We start from the raw sequence: 24836 nt of genomic DNA on the forward strand, positions 1-24836 counted from the left end.
AGGAAAGGAAGGGGGACATTAAACAAATACTTAAATGCTCACAATATACACACGGAATAGGAGAATAAGACACAGGAAAGGAAGAGAGACATTAAACAAATACCTAGATACTCACAATATACACACGGAATAGGGGAAAAACACACGGAAAAGAAAGAGAGACATTAAAAAAATACCTTGATACTCACAATATACACACGGAATAGGGGAAAAACACACGGAAAAGAAAGAGAGACATTAAAAAAATACCTTGATACTCACAATATACACATGGAATAGGAGAAAATGACACAGGAAGGACAGAGAGACAGTTCATAAATAATTATATACTCGCAGTATACACACGGAATAGGATAAAACACACGGAAAAGAAAGAGAGACATTAAACAAATACCTAGATACTCACAATATACACACGGAATAGGGGAAAAACACACGGAAAAGAAAGAGAGACATTAAAAAAATACCTTGATACTCACAATATACACACGGAATAGGAGAAAATGACACAGGAAAGACAGAGAGACATTAAACAAATACTTAGTTACTCACAATATACACAAGGAATAGAAGAAAAAGACACAGGAAAGACAGAGAGACAATAAACAAATACTTAGATATTCACAATATACACACGGAATAGGAGAAAAAGACACAGGAAAGGAAGAGAGACAGTTTACAAATACTTAAGCTCACAATGTACACACGGAATAGGAGAAAAAGACACAGGAAAGACAGAGAGACAGTTTACAAATAATTATAGCAGTATACACACGGAATAGGAGAACAAGACACAGGAAAGGAAGGGGGACATTAAACAAATACTTAAATGCTCACAATATACACACGGAAAGAGAATAAGACACAGGAAAGGAAGAGAGACATTAAACAAATACCTAGATACTCACAATATACACACGGAATAGGGGAAAAACACACGGAAAAGAAAGAGAGACATTAAAAAAATACCTTGATACTCACAATATACACACGGAATAGGGGAAAAACACACGGAAAAGAAAGAGAGACATTAAAAAAATACCTTGATACTCACAATATACACACGGAATAGGAGAAAATGACACAGGAAAGACAGAGAGACAGTTCATAAATAATTATATACTCGCAGTATACACACGGAATAGGATAAAACACACGGAAAAGAAAGAGAGACATTAAACAAATACCTAGATACTCACAATATACACACGGAATAGGGGAAAAACACACGGAAAAGAAAGAGAGACATTAAAAAAATACCTTGATACTCACAATATACACACGGAATAGGAGAAAATGACACAGGAAAGACAGAGAGACATTAAACAAATACTTAGTTACTACAATATACACAAGGAATAGAAGAAAAAGACACAGGAAAGACAGAGAGACAATAAACAAATACTTAGATATTCACAATATACACACGGAATAGGAGAAAAGGACACAGGAAAGAAAGAGAGACATTAAACAAATACCTAGATACTCACAATATACACACGGAATAGGGGAAAAACACACGGAAAAGAAAGAGAGACATTAAAAAAATACCTAGATACTCACAATATACACACGGAATAGGAGAAAAAGACACAGGAAAGGAAGGGGGACATTAAACAAATACCTAGATACTCACAATATACACACGGAATAGGAGAATAAGATACAGGAAAGAAAGAGAGACATTAAACAAATACTTAAATGCTCACAATATACACACAGAATAGGAGAAAAAGACACAGGAAAGACAGAGAGACATTAAACAAATACTTAAATGCTCACAATATACACACGGAATAGGAGAAAAAGACACAGGAAAGACAGAGAGACATTAAACAAATAATTAGATAATCACAATATACACACGGAATAGGAGAAAAAGACACAGGAAACACAGAGAAACATTTACATACACTCAGATGATTTAAATAGACATTAAGAACAAGAGAAAAAGACACGTGTACTTAAATACACAAAAGAAGAATTGTAAATTAGAACATTCAACAAACCAATTACAAATGAACGTGAGGGTGAAATTAGAACAAAGGAGACTAATAAAGATACTATTACACTATAACGAACGGCTCTGAACGCCAAAGTTACTACTTAATTTATCGCTAATTAACGCATAATGGTCTAAACAAACAAAAACCAAATTGTTAGTTTCTATCGCAGAAATTTGAAAATAGGAGAAACTTTTGAGTACATTGATAATGTAAATAAATGTTTCTTCTGCAGATTATGCAGCTTTGTATACCTACCTTGAGGTTGGATCTGTTGTTAAGAAACAAAATCCTACTGTTATATACCCGGTTACGCCTCATATCTAATAGCATCACTCGTGACCTTGTGGCCTTATACGTAAGTGGTAAAGTATTCAATGTCAAATAGGGTTTTTCAGGACCTCGCACATCGTTCTTTCATTCGTTATCCGCGAACGTTTAAGAAAAAGTATTTCAATGAATACTATTATGGTCACATATGGTAAATTAATCATTTATTAATTTCAAAGCTATATCTGATTTGAATACAAAATGTCCGTGACTTTGCTGACAACAGAGAAGTAAGGAAAAATTTGACCTATATTCTTTTTATGTATTCTTTTTAGAATATCATCATGTTGGCATTTTTACTTCAAAGAAAACTATGTGTTTCGATTTAATATACCCATCTGAAAAAGGATATACCTTGATTTCAATTTTCTTTTTATGATGATAGGATTCAATTGCGATAATTTGATTGATTCAACAAAAGTATCAGTCGAGTGATGTCTAATTTTAACTACACTTTATGAGTCATTTCGTGAACAAATATAAAATATTTCTGTATAGAATACAAAATATACAAGTATATTGTCCACAATTGTTATTTATTCTGTTCACGTGTAGTAGACAATTGGAATCCACAATTGACTTCAGAATAGTTTTGTGACCCGTTAACAGCCAGTGATCTACAGCTTCCGCAGCAGATGGTCAGAAATTGATGTGAGGTGTGTCTTCGGTTTTGCTAATGTATTGATTACATAAATAAGTATTTTCGCGTGGTTCATATTTTCGTTATGACACATCATATTTACTGAGTCCAAGTATGTTTATGTTCCGTCAAGGTACTGATTTAAGTGATCTTTAGTAACCCGTGAAGGCAAGGATATGCCAGAAAAAAGTACTACCACATAACATGTTTCTAATACTGCATAATGTTGCAAATCGGTAGTGCAAAAAACGAGTCCGTGAAATTTTCCAATGGTTTTTTTCAGTAACAATGGAATTTGCTCAGTCATCAAATTAGATAAAATGGGAGATATTTATAGCACCTTGAGTAACTATCCATGACATAGGATTTAAAAAATCAAAAGGTCCATAGGGCCTGTGCTACGTTTGGAAGTGTTTAGTTGTCTTTCATCTGTAATGTTTGATTAACAAGGGTCAGTTTGACAATTTGGTGATAAATATGTCTCAAAACATCACCAAAAAAGGTAACATAGAAAACAAACTGAAAAAGTATGACTTTCAGTTGAGTGCACCAAAAATCTTTATATATTATTTAGCCCTTTATCTTAAGAACATTTGGTGAATATTTCAGGAAAATCGAGAAGCAGTAACGGTGTCATTTCAAAGCCAAAAGATTAGTATTTCAATTTAAATCATTTTTGTATATCCTCAAAATATTTGTTAAACAATGAGATACGTAGTTATAGGGTGTCAGTTTTGAATACGTCAATTCTGCTGCAAGTTCTCATGTCAAAACTAAATATAAATAATCAATGAAAATCAGCAATTTTTCAACCGTTTCGCAGATAAGAAAAAAATTCCATTGTTCCTGAAAGAGATCCTTTGCGTAATCTCGAAAATTTGTCAGTTGTAATACAACAGGACTAAATTATTACATGTACATGAATGTTTGAAAATAAAAAATATTTTTTTCTAAAAAATCGTCAGAAACTTTGTTATTGTATAATTAACATATTAAAGCATTAATAAGATAGCGGTAGTTTTGAATATGGCTTAAACAATGTTGTTCTAATGCGTTATATTTTATCAATCTATCGAAATAAACATATAAAACGACAGGCAAACGTCATTGGTTGATATTCCGTGGTAAACAGGACACAGTTCGGGATTTGTTTGCGTTGTCTTCCCAGTCAGTTACATTGCATTTACAGTCTTGTAAATTCCACCATCCTATCAATGTTTATTTACGGTGTTCCATAAAATCCTGGGTGTTGACATACACGACATTTGTTATTAAGAATAAAACATTTAATTACAGATATACCAAGACGACCTGTCGGGAATATTTGTGATACTTATGTTTTGCCTGGGGAGAATTTGAATCAGATTGTCGTTAACAGCTACTAAATCTCAGCTCCAATGAATAGTAACCAGAAAACAAGTATATTCTTCTCTAAAATACAGAATTTTCTCTGATATATTTACATTTTATGTTCAAAAGGAACATTATAAATAATATAATTTTGTTATAACTTACACAACACGACACCTACGTGTAATTTACCTCTGACGCACGATCACATCAAGAGATGCAGATTGATTTTATGTTGATAATTAATAAAAACATCAAACAAAATCAATTACCTTTTGTTAAAACGTCATGAATTCTTAAAGAGTGAAACTTTTATAATAAAAAACAACAGCGAAACAAATTATTCAAATTTTTATAATAGGCCAAGATTGAAGCGTATAAGGAGTGTTTATATGTGAGAACACTAGATACTGGACTACCCGTGGAAAACTAACATGGTCAGACAGGAAATCCCCTGCCTTTTCACGTCTTTTTCACTTAACATGAAAGGTTACTATGGAAATTAATTATTTTTGCAATGTGAACTCCCATCCCCCCCACGCAAACACACCGAAAAAGGGGGACACAAGATCTACAGCTGAGGTGCTAAGTTTCTTTAGAGATCATGAGTTCATGATCAGGACGTGGTATACGGTATCATTAAGTAATTTTCCAACTTAACCTCATAAAAGGTCAGCATTTCGTATCCTTTGTTATAAACTCTATCGGTGATGAATTCCAATATTTTTTTATGATCGTAATAACGAATCATGTTCACAATATGGAATACTGTTCTGTTATTACCGGAACTGATCTTTAATCGAAATCTTTAATTATTACTATATAAATGCCTTCAATTATCAACTCTGTTAATTTATATAAGAAGTACAAATATAAGTGTACTAACGTATAAGATATTTTCCATCATTAATGTTTTCCATCTAAATCATTATTGTCACACTAATGTACCGATGGATCTTATACCTTCAATCATCACCTCTGTCCAGCTATATAATTAGTATTATACAAATGTACCGATGGATCTTACATCTTCCATTATTAATGCTGTCCATAAACATTTTGATGAACTCTTGTTACACATGTTAACCTGTGGCGTTAGGGATTGAATAAACTCTTGTGAAATTTTGTATCAGAATTAGACGAACATCTGGTCGAGGATTGGAGAAGAAAAAATGAAAAAATGATATGCCCTTGATATTGTCACGAGACAAAAAAACTTTGTTAAAAACAATATTGGATATTCATTGTGCTTGTAACACTATTTTTTTTCTCTCTGTATATTTTCTTTTGCAATTCAGTATGTGATAGAATGATAGTTAATGAGCAATATATACCGTACTCAGGAACATATTTACATTTGATAATTAAAAAATATGATATGGTCCAAGTAATGTATGGAAAATTTGATGAGATATGTTTTTCGCCGGTAATAAGAATTGTAATGAGTGATGCTCAAGGACCAAAACATAACATGGGGATGGAATTGTTACATTTTATCGTGAACGAACTAAATGCTTTAAGATGTGTAATGATAAAAAATCACCGATTGCTCATTGAATAACCGCCATGTTGCTGAAATATTGCAGGAAATTCGCTTACGTATAATATTTCGTCGTCAATGAGGTGAGTTTTATATTGTTTCTACATACAACTTTCCCTTCATTGCTTCAAAATGGTTTTACATTACCAATGACTGGACTTGCTCAACTCTTTAACATTACCTTTTGGAAAAGTAATATGAACGTCCGTGACATTTCCAAATTTAGATGAGGTCAATTTCAGCCAGTACATGTATGCATTGTGTCCTGTTTAATTCAGTCCATTCTTGCAGTTCACGTGTCAGTATCATTCGCATTATTTCACTAATTAATTGTTCGTTATCACTATAAAGTAACGTGAGATAGCGAAAATGTCATCCCCGCGAGACCACAAACGGTCATGCGGTATTACAGATGAGATGGATAGATACCTGGGAACGTTCCTACAAACATTACAACGCAACACAGCCTGTTTTGTTATTGCGGTTGTCAATTTCTGTAACAAATCTTGGTTTTGTGATGGTTAGGTTAAATGTTATTACGCCTCCCACGTACAAACCATAATTGAACTATATGAAGCTACCGGTCACTCTAGTATTAAGAAACTACCGTTTCGCCTGTAGCGTTCATGGTGAGTAGTCATCTCCTAAATTAATCTTTTCATCAGCGTCGTCTCCTTAGTGTCAACTTGAACTGTATCTATATAAATCTAGGTTTAGTAGAATCATATCCTTACAAACATTAGTGACCTTCAATTCAATAACCTTGTGGTGCTGTGTGGCAAAAATATTGACCGATTAAAACAATAATAATAAAAGTATTAAACTCAACAAGTCACAAAGTCGAGAGGAAGAGTGGATGATAAACATTTCCATAGTAAACAACATGGGACCAGAACGATCACCGTTGATTTTGTGTATATATCTGTTACTGTGTGTGGCTACAGTGGAAGCAATACCTGTCTGTGCAAATGACACCGTTGGTTATGTAACAGACACTGGGTTGCACTGTGCTTGGGGACGATTGTCTGCTAAGCCAGTGTTAACCAGTGGCCAGAACATGGTCTTCAGTGAGGTGCTTGGTATGTGTGTGTGGCAGGGACAAGAACACGATGACTGTTCCTCGTCTTCATATACTTCATACAAAAGTAAGACCACCAGAGCTTCGGCAGTTCATGAAGAAATTACGATAATTATGTTGTCTGATTTCCAACATAAAGATTGTTCTTTTACTTGCAAATTAGAATGGTATGCAATGAAGTATTTCTATATTAAGGTAGCCTTTCTTTTATCATCTGTGTTCCTTCGACTGTGATATAATTTTTATAATATCTGTATATCAATGGTTATATATAGTGTAATCTAGTACATTTTTGTATCTCACGATTTGATAGGTATACATTAACAATATTATGTCACTGAGGTATAAGTATGTAAATTTATCCCGCAACATCAATTACAACAGGCCAGACTGGATGTCGCGATGAACTTCCCGCCATTCCCCATGAATAAGAGTGTCAGCTGTACTGCACCACTATTCAAGCTTCCTTGAATATCAGACGTGATTGTGTTCTGGGCAAGACATATCACCTTTACTGCACTAGTGTTGTCTATGTAGGTTATATTGGTGTTACAAGATCATATTATTGTTTGTTCTAGAGGAGATAATCTAACTCCAAAGGTATACGAATTATTCCTCTACATTGGGATTTGTTCGATATTGAGGTACATATTTTGTAGGATTTTGATAAAACGACTGGAACGATACAGTTGCGTTTTATGATTTTGTCCCCTTATGATGTGAAATCGAGTTTCCCCTGATCTCGCAATCACTACCCTTAATTACAGGCAACGACCCTCCTGCATGTTGCTCTTTGAGGAGTCACCAGCTACTTTATAGATACCCCACCTTAACATAACTGGCTGTACGCTAGCAGTAAACCAAGCACATGTGTATAGCACCATTCTATAAATTTAGATACACTACAAAATAACCAAATAATACTACAGCTACAGCATACAGGACTTACCAGTGATGTTAAGAACCATAATCGTTGAAATCTATAAGCGACTGAGGAAAATCGAAACTAGTCAACATCAATGTCCAAAACCAGATGGGAAGGTGCACAGACCCCAAATTCAATAAACCTATTCAATTTACATTTCTATCAGAGTATCTTTACTTTTTCGTATCACCAGCGAAGAAGGACATCACCACAGTATCTTTGTTGAAATGATACACAAATCGGTGATGCTGTTTATGTCTCTGATGTTTTGGCATCCATTCTTTTCAGGTTATTATCAAAACCGTAGCCAATTCCATTCTCCTGAGACTTGCTCACCGCGTGCCATGCGGTACCCTAGCTGTAAAGGTCAAGCCAACGGCCCTCACTCCGATGTCACAACATCCAACCCATCAAGTTTCGTAGTCTATTACAACGATAGATTGGTAGCACGTGGAAACTGAAAAAGACCTCTTTGGAAAGAATTCTGCGAGAATTGGGGACTCGAGACAAGTGGCTCTTGTTGAAGTGTACATGACATCCAACAGAACGGCGGAGGACTTCTTCCAAATTGTCCGAAAGGAGTTTTCTTCAATGTATTTCCAGATGAGGAAGTGGCATGTAACAAATTCTATGAATGCATATACGGTATGACGTTCGTCAGACGCTGTCCTGGCAGTTTGGTGTACGACTCTCGCCAAAGTGTCTGTAGTGCTAAGGCATAAATATGCGCCCCCTGTAGAATGCGAATCTGGTAAAGACCCACTATCACTCTAAGATGTATATGTTGTGTGCTTGTTATTCGTCTTCTTCATGGTTTCAAGGGATGCAGTTCAACGTTTAGACTTTTTAACTGCAGTCATCATGGTCTAATTTGGTAAATATTCCACGAGCGATGGGAATTTAAATGTTTTTGACATTTGTTTATAAACATTTCCTGCTTGAGAGTGATGCATCATGTAGTTTGACCTTGATTTACATGGCGGTACAAATGTAGTACATATCGGATGTGGTAAGCGCATGTTATGTGGTCTTGCAAAAAGTCATTTCTCATATACAGTGTACATATACATATACAATGATATGGTATTAATGTTTAATTTTAATTGATATTTTGTCGTTAAATGTTAGTTGGAGTAATCGTATAACGTAATATAATTTGTCGTTAAATGATATATGCAATTAACATTGATTTTTTTGTTCGATTCATGGTAAAGTTTGTTTTCCTCATTTTCAGAAATGCCACAAGGCTCGCTGCCTATATTCACAGTAAATGGGGAAGTGTTTACGATATGTCACTAGGAAACATGGTTAGTATGACATGTAGTTGTTAAATTGTAAGTAATCAATATCATTAACTAAAATGAAAAAAGAAATAACCTTAACACGTAAATATCATTGGACTCAGAAAATATTTTAAAAATAAATCCTTGATAGCAAGCGAAGCGCTAGAGAACATAAATTTTGTCGTAAACCTGATATTTTTGCGTGCAATCTTTTTCTTGCATTTTTAATTATGACCAATTGATGTCATCAAATTATTTGATGAAGTTAAACCAATGCTATCCATTTCAATTGATGGTAATAAATCTAAATTGATTTACAAAGACGTTATAGTTAAATTAGGACTGTCAAACACGTTATAGCTCGCATTAGGTGAAAAAGACCTTGTAGGTGAAACTAAAATGTCAAAACAAAAATCTTTTAGTACAAATGTTGTTGACAAGGATCTTATAGCTTAAATTGGACTTCGAAAGACCTTATAGCCAGAATTGTGTTGAAAAGAAACCTGTAGATCAAACTGGGTTGAGAAAACCTTATAGCCCAATCGAGACAACACGAGGTTATATAACTGTACAGTGTCACAATAAACGTAACGACGATTCTATATTATATTGCTTCATCTCTAGATCTTTATGATGAAGGGAACAGATATGTGTCTTCTACATGTGTTTCACAAAGAATTTTTGCACACGTGCGCTTCTCCAGAAAACCTTTGGAGAAATGAAAAATTCGCCTCTCCCCTTGAAAAACAATTAATGTGGCCAAGCTTTGCTTGGTGATTATAAACGTTTAACGTTCACTGTCACTTGTTTTTCTGAAACACATGCATAATGTTAATATATCATGTTTATTTTGATACATGATGTTATCTTGATACATAATATTCATATTGATATATGATATTTATATTGTTTCATGATGTTTATGTTGATTTTTCTATATGTTCCCCAAGTCTGTTGATGTCTGTTGCCGTGTGCAAACTATGTCATTGTTGTTCGGTTTTGTGTGTAAAAAACTGTAATTGTTGTTTGGTTATGTGTGTAAATAATGTTATTGTTGTTTGGTTATGTGTGTAAATAATGTTATTGTTGTTTGGTTACGTGTGTAAACTATTGTTATTGTTGCTTTGTTACGTGTGTAAACTATTACTATCGTGGTTTGGTTATGTTTGTTGCTCATGTGTATATATTCTATAACAGAAAGAAATTGTGGCCGCATTAGGTGATAACTTGGTTCTTAAATATGTGAAAAGTGACGATAAAACACTGGACAACAAGGGATGGTTAGTCGGAGATAAGGTAAGACTTCGAGTATGTTAAATCACTGGTTATCTAGTATATAAGTATATAACTGTTCCACTTCTGACACCAATGCTAAGTAAAATTAACAAAAGATAACACAAAACATCATTTGATCACTGCTTTTCGCTAATTTCTACTGCTGCATTCTGAACTTTTTTTGACTTCTATGGTTGGGAATTCAACATGAATTCTCTTTTTTCCACATAAATAATTTTTCATTGATTTTGAAGAGCTATATCAAATGTATTTCACTCTAATGGCCTATTCAATCTATACAAATATTTACTTCCTCTACATTGGAAACTCTGCAATATTGATTATTATGAAATTGATTAAAGGTTTGGGGTTACTACACATATCATTTCTGCCGACCAGTCATGATTCTTTTTATCTCCTTCAAGGCTTCAAGATTAGGCCCATGTCTACTAACATTTGTATGATGTCTAATTCATTAATTGTCTATACAGTATTTGATTCTATATTTGTATTACGCGCAATCACGCCTTGGCGATTTCGCACGGCTGAGCTAAACTGAAGCCCAAAAGTCGAAATAATGGAATCAGAACTATAGTGCTACGGTATCACATCGCTAAGAATCATCAGAACATCGGCGACAAAATCAGCAACTTCAGACAAAGAAATTTTAACATGCTCGAAAATGTTTGCCGTTTCGCTCAGTCGAAGTGAGCCAGGGGAATTCAACAGCAGTACCAATTGCATCATTTTGTATCAATTCCATAAATGTAAGTTTATGTAGTGATGTCACTACGATAACAATGAATGTGATGCTCGTTTGAAGTGAGTATATGTATTTATGCTTAGAGATCAATATCATCAAAATCGGTAATTTATAAAAAGATGAAAACAAACCCCAAAAAACAAAAACAAAACAAAACACAAGAACTTACATATGGAATGAACACGCGGGTTGTAATATTGAAATCTTTGTTTTAGTAATAATGATTAATATATACAATCGATGGGCTTTATGTTGCATTTGAATTCATCATTTTCATTACTTTATGGAAAACTATTTTTTAATGAATCACATGGGCCTTTTTAGTAACAGATAAGAGGTCCTGAGTATCACTTGTCAGACATTAATGAATGACCCAGCATCATAAACCCGAGTATGTTGTTATCTATATTGATATGCTGTGTGTGATACACGAACACGGCCTCGAATAACTTTATATTTCAGATAATGTAAGTTAACATCCAAATAGGCTTATTCTACATACGTGTACAAGCTATACGAACAAAAGTGTTAAGCAATGTTTTACATACATGTACAAATAATATGAACAATTTATCAAAAATATCAAGTAATGTGGATGATACAAAATGTATAGGATACAGTTCATACGCTTATGTTTTAATTGTTTCACATTGTGTACTGTATTGCTAACATTATATACAAACAATGGAATATTCTTACAGCCCAGTTTCCTATCTGCTGGCTTGAGCCTGCCATTACGTTCTTTTATTTCGTTACATTTCGGATGATGCTGGATTATCTTAATTTAGATACATGACACTGGCCTAAAGCAAATAATCATGATGGACGGCACATACATGAATATAGAGTAAGTTGGACAAATGTCAGTGTTTATTTTTTAAAAAGGGTGAATAAATCCACTCGAAAAACATGAATAAACACATCAACGTACTTTGTCAAATTCTCAAAAAAATTATCCTACCCAAATATTTCACAATATGCGGTATTGTACCAAAGTACAAAGTGGTGTAAGTTCTTCTGCAGATCCAAACTTGTTAATCACTGCGAAATTTAAGTTTCCTTGTTGATATTCACCGTGGAGCTTAATTAGTAGTTTTATTTACCAAAAGAGTCACTGGTGGAGTGTCATAACATATTGTAATAGTATAGTCTACACTTAGTGTTGCGCTACCTATACTTCATGTCCATGAGTTATGGCCCCTGTTGTAACATTTTTAGTTATGTTGTATGGAATATAAATGGCAGAACAGATCAATGTGTCGTTCTCTTTATAAACACTTTATAAAAAGATTAAATATTGACATAACCTACATCTCAAACACCCAACATTGCACATATCATGTAATGAAATCAGGTATTCAAGTAAGAGTAGATTACGTAACAGTGATTATGACGTCATCCACTTAGGCATTCGCCGACATATTATACATTTGATGATAACGCGGTCAACTAAGACTTTAGTTGAACGATAAACGTAATGGATCTAATCATGATCTACTTAATACTGTTTGATTCATAGATAATCAACAACGGTGCTTAATTTGTAAATATGCAATTAGCATTACAAACACTGTAATTTAGGGAGAGAATGCCCGTAGTGTGTACCAGTTGAGGTTGAAATTCCAAAATCAGCCGACGAACGATTATCGACAACGAGCGTTTTTTTAAAACATTTTTGGATAGCAAGTTAGAGTTGTCTCTCATATCACTGAATACGGATAGCGAGCAATTGGCTTTGAAACTTTGAAAGCGCCATAATTACACCTGTTTTTCTTTAGACACACTTGAGACACCCAGGCGTGAAAACCAAGTTTTTCTTTAAAAAATTTCTCCATACACATTAAAATCGTGAAACAGTATTACAGTGTGCTAAAGTCGAGAACTTAAATGTCGATTTCGAGTTTTGAATTATTTCCGTGGTGATTTGTTTGCGTACTAAAAGTTACATTTTTATTTGATTTATTATCTATAATTATGAATGCGCAATTGCACATAAGCACAGGTGACATAAAAGCGGAGGAGGGGACAAAGGTGCTTGAAATATATTTGTGTGTTTGTTTTGTTTTTCCCTCATGATTAACTACATGTATCTGTAGAATTTTGGTTACTGTCGTTATTCATTGTAAGGTTTGTGATGTAATTATTTTTCGATGTTTTATATGTAATGATTCGTTAAACTAAGGTGTTGGTCTAAAGGGCGAATCGGAAGTACTATGCTAATGTCACTTCTATTACAGCTATCAATAAACACATTCCCTTATCACATGATAACATAGACACAGATACAAGCTAAGGTCATTCATAGTTGTCAATGATGGTATCACATTAGTGTCGCCTGGTAGTGATGGTCAGTGTAACATTGCTTAAAAGGTCCTACGTCTTACACAGAGCACATGGTATGGTCCCTTTTTATTTGAGTAAGATTTTGACCGATTTGATTTCATTAATTGTATCATTCAGATATCGATTCAACTGTATACCTTTCTGGCTTAAAAAGTTTAAGGTCATCTGAGACGAAGCTGCAATCGACTGTTGTTCGGCGTCCTCCGTCGTCCGTCGTAAACAATTGACATTTTCTATTTCTTCTCAATAACCAAGGACCCAGAGTGTTTATAGTGGGGCTGTAGCATGTTGGGGTGAAGGGCTACCAACTATGTGAAAATGAATAACCTTGATCCTCTTTCAAGGTGACATGAGCAAAATAGTTATTAGTTCTGTTCAATTGAAATATTTCAAACTTACTAACAATTAAAACCTTTTAAGTAAGCCTAGATCAGTTCTATTCTGTCTGCCCCATTCCTAGGACTGATGTACAGACTCTAAAACTGTACAAAGACCTGAAGACCTCAGGTGACCATTAAGGCCCGTGGACCTCTTGTTTGACCTATATTGAAGCAGTTTTGAGTGACATTGAGTGATTCGATTGGTCTGTAGGATTTTCTGTAGGTATGTCGTTGAAATGGTTTTCATCGGTACGTTTCATTATGAATGTTTTTTCCATGCACATAATGATTCTTTTAATCTTGTAGAAATGCCCACAGGGCAGCTGCCAGTGTTGGTGGTGGATGTAAAGCAGCTGTCACAGAGTTTAGCTATAGCTCATTATCTAGCCAGGGAATTCGATAAGGCGTGATACGCTTAGGTTGCATGCAAACATATTTAATGTAATGTAGTTCATGTCATTTTCTCTCTTACTTCATGTACGTTTAATGTTTTTTTGAATTCTGCAAAAAGAACAATTTCCCGCAAAGAATGTTTTTTTACCTAAAACTCATCAACCGTATCACTGCCCTAATTATTGCTGTCAGCATCACTCACACTTGTTATACAGGTATGACTGACCAGTTTATTTAATATTCTGTTCACTATACAGGTATGACTGACCGGTTTATTTAATATTCTGTTTACTATACAGGTATGGCTGGCCGGTTTATTTAATATTATGTTCACTATACAGGTATGACTGACCGGTTTATTTAATATTCTGTTTACTATACAGGTATGGCTGGCCGGTTTATTTAATATTCTGTTTACTATACAGGTATGACTGACCGGTTTATTCAATATATTGTTTACTATACAGGTATGACTTGAGCGGTTTATTTAATATTCTGTTTACTATACAGGTATGACTGACCGGTTTATTTAATATTCTGTTTACTATACAAGTATGACTGACCGGTTTATTTAATATTTTGTTTACTGTTCACGTGTGTGGCTGACAAAGACTCTTTGGAACAGTGTCTGGTCGACCAGGTCATTGACACTGGCGCGGACGGTCTTACCACCTTCGTCAAGTGGTACTTTGAGAAAGACCAGGAGAAGAAGGTACAGTGCATCTATATATTATCTATATATAATTTCCTGCAAAAAAAAAAAAATCAGTTGTTCAAAAACATGCAATTTAGAACAACGTTTTGTAGAAATCACACACATATTGCTTATGCCATAGAGAATTTTCATACTCATTGATTTTATTGTTTCATTCGTCCGCAGAATCAGTATTTAAATAAGTATTTTTTACACATCAGTTAAGGTTAATGTGGTGTTACATATGTTCATTAGGAGGAAATAAAAAAGAATCTTGTGGAAACGTTCATTCCGAACTACGCCAAAATCCTAACAATCTTCTTGGAAAACAGCGGAGGTAAAATGGATTCTTTGTCGGATCAACTGTAAATATGCACAATGGACCAGATTTAGGTAAACATTACTGTAGTAGTAACATACACTACCTACATTCGAGTTTGTTCTTTGAACTAGCCAACCTTATCTTTATATTGAAGAATCGCACGGTCTTATTATGGCATTAATGGACGTTATTAATGACAGTTCTTTGTATCATAATATATCACGATATTGTATGTGTCCACAAAACCGAAAAATATATACCATACCAAGACAATTCAATTCTTACTTGTTTTCAGTTTACTGTTTTATACAGATATACAGCCACGATGACGTTGTCAGGTCGTCTTTTCATGCCAAAAATAATGCCATTTTAATTGTCACTGGTTGAATGTCGCTTCTTGCTTGTTAGCGTATTTAATAATATTTATATATCTATGCAAATATATGACTCTGAAGGCGTTCATTTTCAGTTGTGATGACGGAACATTGTTTAGTTGAATATTAAAGTTATTAAGTGAGGACGTTTGATAGTATGATGTTTACTACAACAATGGAATACTTTTAGCTTTCTGTAACATTTCTTTCAGTAAATGTTACATTATCAACAAACATCTCTCAAAGCAGTCATTTTTACCGTAACATTATCATTTTTAATGATTAATGACTTCAACTGGTGACAAACATCAACTTACATCAATCTTATTCAAAATCACTTGAGTGGTTCCCGACTACAGTAACAGATAGACGGAGAGACCCGAACATTTCCAGTTACGAATCAATCACATGAGATTGGTCTTTGATTAATTGAATATCAATAGTCCTGGTAGATAGTTTCATTAACGTAATTGAACAACGGAGACGTAATGTATTAATGTAAATCTAGATGATAAACTTTTTAAATAATACGGAAATGTGTTTTTGGAATTATTGACGTCATTCCTGTGCCATTTCCTGACGTCACATTAATGAGATTAGGTCGTATTTCACGTGTTTTAATGCCGAAAATGTTGCACGAGTTTCTGCAATGAATAAGAAGATAATCATGTTACGACTTAAATATCACTCTTATGAAACGATCTATCAAATATCAAACCTCGTCATGACCCGGTAAATGAAGACTAACTGAAGTTTCATCAATAAAATGTGAAATGAGGACAAATGTGAAAGTCAGTTTATCAAATAACTTTTGCAAATATTCGTAAAAACCTTTTATTAGGCTAATACAAATTGACTATATTCTCAATTAAGACGTCACAACGCCTATCACGTGATCAAGCTATGACATCACAATAGAAACAATGATAACCCTGATTCCATTTACAATATAAAACTAAGAATCCATGGTAATCATACATTTTGATGGGACTCAATTTTCGTTGTATTAATACTAAATCCTGGAAACTTTATTTTATGGATAAATATAGCTCAATAAATCCATTCATACTAATATCAACAGTTCTAGGTCATCTGAATTCATGGATTAAGAGTATTCACGTAATCAACGAAAACTAATTCCCTTCAAAATAAATGACTTTACAGTAATATTTATTGTTTTGAATACAAGAATTCCACAGGAATAGACATGTCACCTAGTATACCATCTTCAGTCTCAAGATTTCTTGACCCGATGTGCCTTATCGGTTTATTGCAACGAAATCGCCGTTATGACAACTGACGACAGATGAATTCGCCGGGAGTAGGAATTAGCGCAAACACTGAGTCTATAGCTATTTAAGTTTAATATTTTTTTTTGATAAATTCATTACGATGTATGTAATCTTTGTTTGATGTTGCCTTAATACATTTAAATTTCCCTATTTGGCCTCATCAACAGAGTTGATATTTACACTTCGTCAAACGTCAAGTCTGGCGCGTACGAAGTTGGGTCGCTGTCACTTGCGGTAAAAATGAGTGTGAATCCGCTTTTTGCGATTTGCTTTTTGTATAAACTTGCAAAATCAACATCAAATATAATAAGAATCGCAAATATTAAAAATGTCTTACAAAATTTTATTAAAAAACGACGTTATTGTGGAACTATTTTCTATTCAATTTTTGTAGTTGAAATTGTTCGAAAATCAATCGAATTTACACCACGACCATTGCAAAAGTACCAGGAGAATAAGAGCAGGTGTTCCGAGGGATAGGCGTCTTTGGCTGCATCGATGATATCTCTCAATGAGAACAATGTTGATATCCCGAAATGACAACGAACATCGATTAGATTCAACTTCATATCAATATTTCTCATATGGCACCAATCAGAAAACTTCCTGTAATCATCATAATCCGCATTTGTAAAAACCCCTTGTTTTAAGTAAGTATGTTTGTCTGAAGTCAAAACCTGAAATAGAAATGTGATAAAGATATTAAGTCCTTGTATACCGAATCAACAGCATAGGCAGAGGAAGCAAGAATGTAATTATCTTGAATTATCTCGCGATATCCCACAATAAATGAAAGTAAATCATAAGCATTACGCTTATCCTTATCATACTGCTTGGGGTAGAGAGTTATCTCCCTTGGTTGGTAGGGAAACATAGCTTGTTATGTATTTGATTCCCGTGGACATAATTAATGTATTGGTATTTTAGACATCACTCTACCTCAGAGTGAACCGAAGTTAAGGTCCTTGTAACTTGATAAGCTCTTACATAAATTTATGCAAATTCATCCAGTAGATAAAGGGACAACTTTTAATCTTAAAAACCGCTAAGGTTTTTCATTCTGGAAAGCTATAATAAAGCGTTAATAAGGTCACAGTAGTGAAATATTTTCATAAGTTTGCTTGCAAATACATATGAAAATATTTCATTTCTTTACATATATATATTCTTTATAAGTAACATAGGTGAACGAAAATCTCGATGTTGTTGGAAGTACGATTACTCGAATAAAGCGAAAGTAAATTACATTGCTGGTAACAAGGAAATCAGTGCGATTTCACATGCACCGTTACGCAATATGAAATATATAAAAGATATATGCTGTTTGCGCTACGCATAAATATATTACTAACTTTTGACCTACGTGATAACCATTCATCTTCGTGTTCGTGTTTACAATAGCTTGGTGTTAACCTTGCCCTATAACCACCCTTTTATAGTGTAAATATAACAGAGTATGTCTTTGCATGCATAGGTAGTATCATTGTCACAAGGTCGTGTTATCTGCGTGTATCATATGCTCACACACTGAAGAGTCGCCCGTTGGCCGACTCATAAAAATCGTTTGTCCCTCATGCCAACTTATAAATTAATATATTTTCCCTCCTTATATTCACAACTGCTTGACAAACATACAAAAATGACATTATTGCGATATCAGACTGGCCTCTTTTTAAGCAAAGTAAGTAATAAAATAATAAGGGGTTATTTCAAAGTCAGCGATTCAAAACAATAACCTGGCTGTTAAATCCATGATGTATAACTATATACGATGTCTTTATTGAACCAGAAAACCCTCTTACATTGTCGGCATCATCCATAAGGCACAGTGTAACTAGTGCACAACACAAAACATCATTGTAAATTTAATATACAAAATGATAAGACTATTTCAATTCGTATTCCAAACACGTCATTCTACGTTTTATCTTACAGAGATGCCCACAGGGCAGCTGCCAGTGCTTGAGGTTTATAGAATACAGCTTTCACAGAGTCTAGCTTTAGCTCGTTATCTTGCCAGGGAATTCGGTAAGGTTTACGTATGAGGTATAAAATGTCATCTCATTATTACAAAAACATTTTTCAGGAATGAAATTATGAATTGATATTTATATGAGGGGACTAACGTTTAAAATCATTCACATGACCATTTTTTCTCAGCGTTTTTGGGCATATTATCAACTTTTCTTGTTATACCTGCATTTCTTGAACTGTTGAATACATTGTTTCATTCGTGTAATATAATGTTTGTTTCTGCTGGAAGCGATATTACAATACGTATAGTTTTTCTCTATGTCAGTGTGGAAAAAAATACAGTCATTTAAACACCCTACTCCAGCACCAATAAAAATGTAATAGTTATTGCAAAGAAAATAATACTTTCATAGACAAAATGTTTCAAAGTATCGTACGATTAAAATGATAGCAAGAGAGCTTGTCAGACGAGTAATATATTATATATATATATACAATTAAAAACTTGATATTTTCACGTCGTTTTTTAATACCTAATACACAGGATTTTTGTACTGGGTAATGTACTAACTCATCAAATTACTGCTGGTGTCCTGTTACAGATCTGGCAAGTCAAAGCAGTCAGGAGCAGTGCTTGGTTTACGGAGTACTACGAATATTTCAAGTTGCAAAGGAAAATGAAGATCAGGGAAAAAATGGTCGTTGCACTGTCGTCTGGGGAACCTTATTTTTCTTGATTACGAGTTTTCTTTAGCGTGACTGAGCTGAAAATTTAGCTCGTTCATTGTTCATGCTTCCATCCATCTTTGCAATAATTAATGTGATATACAATCATGTTGCAGACTTGAATGTGACTTCAGTCATATATCTTCTAAAGGTAACATATTTTGTTGTTGGTAAGCTTGACGATAAGATACTATGTTGTTGAAAAGCTTGAAAATAAGACGTTTTGTTGTTAGTAAGCATGAATATTTGAAACAGCAAATAACTCATTTTCATATATTGTTCTTTTTTTCCTGAATAACATATATTTCCTGTTATTTTTCACAACAACTTTTTTTTCAAAATAACTTTTTGTCTACCATTATAAAATGAGATTATGATACTTGGATATTAAGAAAAATGTTGTAACGGGCTTTAACTGCAAAACAACCAAACAACGAAAATGTTTCAAAATTATTAAAATTATTTATTTGACTATCTCCTAGTATTAAACTTTTTAAAATACTTGAAAAAGTTGAACTATTTGTTTTCGGGTTCTAAAAACCAGGGATTGTGATTCATCAAGTCAGAATTCACGAATTTGAAATCTGTAATTTGTGATGATAATTCATGCATAATTAAGTTGAAATCTACACAAGATTTCCAGAGTTATACTCAGTCTTAGCAACCAAAAATTGTTGACTGTATTAACCGAATCACGCCATCAAAAAGGCGAAATTTCTTCAATACTTCCTGAAAAATTCCCGTTTTTGAGTTTAAATGTACAACTCTACATATCAAAGTAAATACTGCTACCAAAGCCCAATTTTTTATAATGGGATTTATTTTATGTTCAGTTACGTCTTACTTCCTGTCAAAACATCAGAGGAGCTCATCCTTAACGAAAATAAAGAATGATTTACTAATGGTTTTGACATCTTTATAAGTCACCAATGATGTATCTTTTTAACTTAGTTTGTTGTTTATAAATTCTGTTGTATTTTTCAGGAGGAACTTCAGAAAACATTTGTAAATGAAACTGTTCCAAGTTTTGCGAGGATCTTCAACAATTTTATGGAAACCAACGGAGGAGAAAACATGTACTTTGTCAGTACCGAAGAAAGTCAATCAACACAACCATTTGATTGTCATTCCTGTCCAGCGAGGGAAAACATCGTACATATCGTTTGTTGAGGACACAATCTATCGTATGAAATAATAGCACAGTATCACATCAATCCTGTAATATAGCCTCTAAGTAAAACATAAAATACCCAGTATCTCTGAAGAAATATATCTATAATATAGCCTCTAAGTACAACATGAAATACCCAGTATCTCTGAAGAAATATATCTATAATATAGCCTCTAAGTACAACATGAAATACCCAGTATCTCTAAAGAAATATATCTATAATATAGCCTCTAAGTACAACATGAAATACCCAGTATCTCTGCAGAAATATATCTATAATATAGCCTCTAAGTACAACATGAAATACCCAGTATCTCTGAAGAAATATATCTATAATATAGCCTCTAAGTACAACATGAAATACCCAGTATCTCTGAAGAAATATATCTCTACAAAGAAAATATATCTATAATATAGCCTCTAAGTACAACATGAAATACCCAGTATCTCTGAAGAAATATATCTATAATATAGCCTCTAAGTACAACATGAAATACCCAGTATCTCTGAAGAAATATATCTATAATATAGCCTCTAAGTACAACATGAAATACCCAGTATCTCTGAAGAAATATATCTATAATATAGCCTCTAAGTACAACATGAAATACCCAGTATCTCTGAAGAAATATATCTATAATATAGCCTCTAAGTACAACATGAAATACCCAGTATCTCTAAAGAAATAGATATATCATATAACCTCTAAGTAATGCATACTCTATCCAGTATATCTAAAGAAATAGATCTATAATATAGCCTCTACGTTAAACTTAAAAATTCCCAGTATCTCTTAATGTCATTAATGTTGCACTTATAAAACTGTAGTTAGATTACTGGACTTATATTGTGTTCTATGTATGACAATAAGTATACTTGTAAAAGTATATTTTAAAAATTGTAACTAATTCATGTCTTTGGCGTAACTTTTGAAATTATACATTGTGCGATCCGAAACCTCCTTTTTATTTCAACTCAAAAAATATTGCAAACATGAAACAAAGTTTTCCTCTTTTTTTAATTTTAATTTGAATGCCCATTTTTTATTTTTTGTTTTCTTTTTTAGATGACAATAGCAGATCTTTCCTGTTACGATATCTTCACGTCATTTCTTTTGTTGAACCCGAATGTTTTGCAAGACTTTCCCAAATTGGAAGCAAACCGCCGAAAAGGTGAAGAGAACAAGAGATTGAACCAATACTTGGCAAAGCGCCTGAAGAGCCCTATTTAAATTTCACATTATACAGTCGGATGTAGATGTTAAACTTCGTTATATGTGGAAAGAATGGAATGTGAACGATATGCTGTCTTTTATCTGTACGTGTAAAGACATTACAACATATATGAGGACCATGTGAATATGTGATAGTTATTTGTTATTTGTTACAAGAATGAGCCTTAGGTTGTTTTTAGGGGAGAAAAATTTATTCCATTTTTCCATTTCAGTAAAGTGATAATGTGATGAAGAGCTGTGTTCGTTTGCATAATGTAACGTTAGTTCGTTTAAAGATCATTCATTTGAATTTAAAAATAAATAGCAAAATACAGGTATGGGAAGTAGATAAAAATCGGAATGAATACATAATGTCTTCATTACAATTCTTACCGTTATGTGATACAGATTGATGGACATTTAATTCTCAATACCTGTCTGGTAGATATTTTATTCTGCAGAAAATTCATTTCCCAGCCGTTATCCATGTGTGCAGTAAAATATTCGTCATTATACAAAAGTGGCTATCAGCTGCCTTCTCATTTACCAAACATTAACACAAACATCGAAACCTTGTACCTTGAGATATAATTGGAGCATTTTACAGCAAAGCCACGAAACTTTTTTGTAGACGCATATAGGTGGTTTTTGCATGTTTCTTGAACAATTTTATTGAACATTCCGTGGAGCTAGGAATATACATATATGGCGAGCTCTGATTCCGAAAATATTTGGTGAGTATTTATTATCCTTCGTAATATTGCTGATATCTTTCCTAAGGATGATGGATTCCTAAGGATATTTTAGTTTCAGTGCACCTTCTTGGTACCGTTTTGAAACTCGTGTGATGTTAATAGATAATAGACATTTTCTTCCTAAATCTATTTAGTTTAAAGACATGTTAATACAGATATTGAGATAGACCTCCAAACGAAGGCTGGTTTACTCCATTTTGTTGTATCGTCATCGTCCTTTCCTCCCCAGAGTATGCTATCTAATATCTAACATATAATATAACTGCTTTGTTGTTTTAAGTAATATGTACCTAAATTTCTCCCCTAGTTCTCCTTAGGAACTCCAACAATTTTGGCGCCAAACTACTCACTTTGACAGTAGTAACGTCTAGACGTGCTTCTCTATCGTGATTGAAATCCATTGCACTTACTCCTTATATGTAGGTAGGAGTTAGGAGCAATTGGTGTCAGAACTCGATGAAACTCTTCGTTTTCCAGATATTTTCTATGGTTTCTTCACCGTCGTGTTGTTTGCGTGCTGCAAGACGTGGTCGCAAAAACATATGGAACTACTTAGACAACTTGTAAGATCAGATTTTCCGATTTTAATAAGAATTACTAGTAGGAATATTTAAGGAGGCTGTCGCAGTTTATTTGGAGAAGACAATTTATGACACAAGCAATAGCACAGAGCATTTTAATTATTGTTTACTTAGAAATGCCAGTGTATACCTAATCGGATATCATTATAGGAGTGAATGATGCTGATTGGATGGCTAGTACAAATAGAAAACTGATTCGTAAAAGTAAATATATACAACGCAGAGTCAAATATTAATAGATTGCTGACGACTAATGGAAATTCAGGAAAACCCGAAATATTTGTATCAAGGTCATCCGTAAATTTGATTACTTTAACAAACTATGTGTAAAACTTAACCTTACTAATACCAGTAACAAGGAATGGTGGAAGATTAATAATAGTTTCACGTAAAACACATGTATTTCCGATAACGGTAACTTTATCCATGACGACCGCAAATAGTCAATGCTTTTAACACTTCCTTCAGCTCACAAGCTACCTTTGACGACAGTGATGTTGATACACCTGATCTACACATATCCGATAATCACTTTATTCAATCATTCTCTTACTATTTGTTAGTCCCGTGACTATGGAAGAGGGCAAATGTTCGTCACTCCTGAATTGATTCGTCTTGTCTTTGCAGTTGCTGGTCAAAATTACCATGGACGACTGACCGTCTCTCAAACCAAGTAAGTAATAAAATAGTTCAAAAACTATGAAATGCAAATTGTTTCAGTGAAATAAGTAAAGCATGACGGAGTTAAGCATTGATTGCAAACACAGAACAATATGTTATTGTATTTAATCATAACAACAGAAAGCTTTTAATGGGTATCTCGTTGATTGCAATCAATCTATTCCTGTTTAGCACTTGTCATTTACACTACAGAAGACCCGGCAATTCGCAAAATGGTTTGTTCATTGGAACGAAAGATGAACTATGGAATGAGAGACGTAATAAATATTTCCTGTATATAATGTCATTCTTTTGAATATGCTTTTTCGGGAAATATAAGGCACAAAAATTTAAAGACCTCTATAAGAAAAATAGGTGGACAAAGCTTGCGTAAGTGACAACAAAAGTTAATAATACCAAAACAATATTATAAACAAACAGTTCAGAATAGCCCACAGTACTTAACTTAAAATCTTCTATGTCTTTAGCAAACTAAGAAAGTCACACCGTTGTAACTTTTGTAGTATCCGATGAATACTGTTCAAGCTAAGGTTGTCTCATATTTTCACTGTATCAAACAATGTATGGTTTAGATATTGACAACCATATATGTGAACGCTAAGTGTGGTTTAGATATTGACAACCATATATGTGAACGCTAAGTGTGGTTTAGATATTGACAACCATATATGTGAACGCTAAGTGTGGTTTAGATATTGACAGCCATATATGTGAACGCTAAGTGTTGTTTAGATATTGACAAGTATATAT

General features: G+C 33.7%; 1 pseudogene; it reads left to right on the top strand.

Annotated features, from left to right (window-relative positions):
• The first annotated feature begins 14218 nt into the window (after positions 1-14218).
• LOC132551010 (glutathione S-transferase-like) lies at positions 14219-22087 on the top strand (annotated as a pseudogene).
• The last annotated feature ends 2749 nt before the right edge of the window (positions 22088-24836 follow it).

This window comes from Ylistrum balloti, unplaced genomic scaffold (genome assembly GCF_031769215.1).
Source record: "Ylistrum balloti isolate Yb309-2 unplaced genomic scaffold, AGI_CSIRO_Ybal_v1 Utg369624, whole genome shotgun sequence".
Taxonomy (NCBI): domain Eukaryota; kingdom Metazoa; phylum Mollusca; class Bivalvia; order Pectinida; family Pectinidae; genus Ylistrum; species Ylistrum balloti.